This window comes from Leptonotus elevatus, unplaced genomic scaffold, assembly GCF_054856555.1.
Source record: "Leptonotus elevatus isolate MCC_2025b unplaced genomic scaffold, RoL_Lele_1.0 HiC_scaffold_76, whole genome shotgun sequence".
In the NCBI taxonomy this organism is placed as follows: domain Eukaryota; kingdom Metazoa; phylum Chordata; class Actinopteri; order Syngnathiformes; family Syngnathidae; genus Leptonotus; species Leptonotus elevatus.
The window spans coordinates 92,501-95,000 of NW_028233743.1; positions in this window are offsets into that span (position 1 = coordinate 92,501).

Sequence of the window (2,500 nt, forward strand, 5' to 3'; positions counted from 1 at the left end):
CTCCCTTGAAAGTGGCACTCTGAAAATATTTCCAAGTTTGGCTGACTTAGAAAAAATTCGAGAACCAGGATGAGGAGGGGGAAAATGTGGCCAGTCAGGCCGACCCGAAGTGCCTCTTAGGCGGATAGGGGTTGGGCGAAACTCCCTTGAAAGTGGCACTCTGAAAAAATTTCCAAGTTTGGCTGACTTAGAAAAAATTCGAGAACCAGGATGAGGAGGGGGAAAATGTGGCCAGTCAGGCCGACCTGAAGTGCCTCTTAGGCGGATAGGGGTTGGGCGAAACTCCCTTGAAAGTGGCACTCTGAAAAAATTTCCAAGTTTGGCTGACTTAGAAAAAATTCGAGAACCAGGATGAGGAGGGGGAAAATGTGGCCAGTCAGGCCGACCTGAAGTGCCTCTTAGGCGGATAGGGGTTGGGCGAAACTCCCTTGAAAGTGGCACTCTGAAAAAATTTCCAAGTTGGGCTGACTTAGAAAAAATTCGAGAACCAGGCTGAGGAGGGGACCATCTGGCAAGGGAGTCCGACCTAAAGTGCATCTAAAGCGGATATGGGTTGGTCGAGCCTCCCTTGATTTGCCCTGGAGCTCCCACGTCTTAAAAAGGTCTCTCCTATAATTGTACACCAACCATTTTGAGGTTTGGGTGCAAACCTCTCGAATGGGGGGACTCGGTCCCCTATCTACAGCGCCCCTAATGACGACAGGTGGTACTGCGCCCCTGGTAGCCCGGCCATTGAAAATGAATGGGCCCATTCATTTCAATGGGGAATTTCGACCCCTGGTTGCCCGCCATTCATTTCAATGGGGAATTTCGACCCCTGGTCGCCCGCCATTCATTTCAATGGGGACTTTCGACCCCTGGTTGCCCGCCATTCATTTCAATGGGGGATTTCGACCCCTGGTCGCCCGCCATTCATTTCAATGGGGGATTTCGACCCCTGGTAGCCCGCCATTCATTTCAATGGGGGACTTCGACCCCTGGTAGCCCGCCATTCATTTCAATGGGGGACTTGGACCCCTGGTAGCCCGCCATTCATTTCAATGGGGGATTTCGACCCCTGGTCGCCCGCCATTCATTTCAATGGGGGACTTGGACCCCTGGTAGCCCGCCATTCATTTCAATGGGGGATTTCGACCCCTGGTCGCCCGCCATTCATTTCAATGGGGGATTTCGACCCCTGGTAGCCCGCCATTCATTTCAATGGGGGACTTCGACCCCTGGTTGCCCGCCATTCATTTCAATGGGGGATTTCGACCCCTGGTCGCCCGCCATTCATTTCAATGGGGGATTTCGACCCCTGGTAGCCCGCCATTCATTTCAATGGGGGACTTGGACCCCTGGTAGCCCGCCATTCATTTCAATGGGGGATTTCGACCCCTGGTAGCCCGCCATTCATTTCAATGGGGGACTTGGACCCCTGGTAGCCCGCCATTCATTTCAATGGGGGATTTCGACCCCTGGTCGCCCGCCATTCATTTCAATGGGGGATTTCGACCCCTGGTAGCCCGCCATTCATTTCAATGGGGGACTTCGACCCCTGGTTGCCCGCCATTCATTTCAATGGGGGACTTCGACCCCTGGTTGCCCGCCATTCATTTCAATGGGGGACTTCGACCCCTGGTTGCCCGCCATTCATTTCAATGGGGGATTTCGACCCCTGGTCGCCCGCCATTCATTTCAATGGGGGACTTCGACCCCTGGTTGCCCGCCATTCATTTCAATGGGGGATTTCGACCCCTGGTTGCCCGGCATTCGTTCCTATGTGGCGGGGGATTTCAACCCCAGGTCGCCCTCGTGTGGTTCTTTTTGGCGCAGCTGACCGGGCTCCGCTGCTCATGGAGGTTTGCTAGTGGAGGATAACCCCCTGCCTGGGCAACTCGAACGCCCGGCATTCGTTCCTATGTGGCGGGGGATTTCAACCCCAGGTCGCCCTCGTGTGGTTCTTTTTGGCGCAGCTGACCGGGCTCCGCTGCTCATGGAGGTTTGCTAGTGGAGGATAACCCCCTGCCTGGGCAACTCGAACGCCCGGCATTCGTTCCTATGTGGCGGGGGATTTCAACCCCAGGTCGCCCTCGTGTGGTTCTTTTTGGCGCAGCTGACCGGGCTCCGCTGCTCATGGAGGTTTGCTAGTGGAGGATAACCCCCTGCCTGGGCAACTCGAACGCCCGGCATTCGTTCCTATGTGGCGGGGGATTTCAACCCCAGGTCGCCCTCGTGTGGTTCTTTTTGGCGCAGCTGACCGGGCTCCGCTGCTCATGGAGGTTTGCTAGTGGAGGATAACCCCCTGCCTGGGCAACTCGAACGCCCGGCTCCCCCCCGGTCCGCTGGAGCTCCTCCAACGGCCAGCAACAAGCCCCGAAGACGGGCGCGCTCCCCGCGGTCCGCTGGAGCTCCTCCAACGGCCAGCAACAAGCCCCGAAGACGGGCGCGCTCCCCCCCGGTCCGCTGGAGCTCCTCCAACGGCCAGCAACAAGCCCCGAAGACGGGCGCGCTCCCCGCG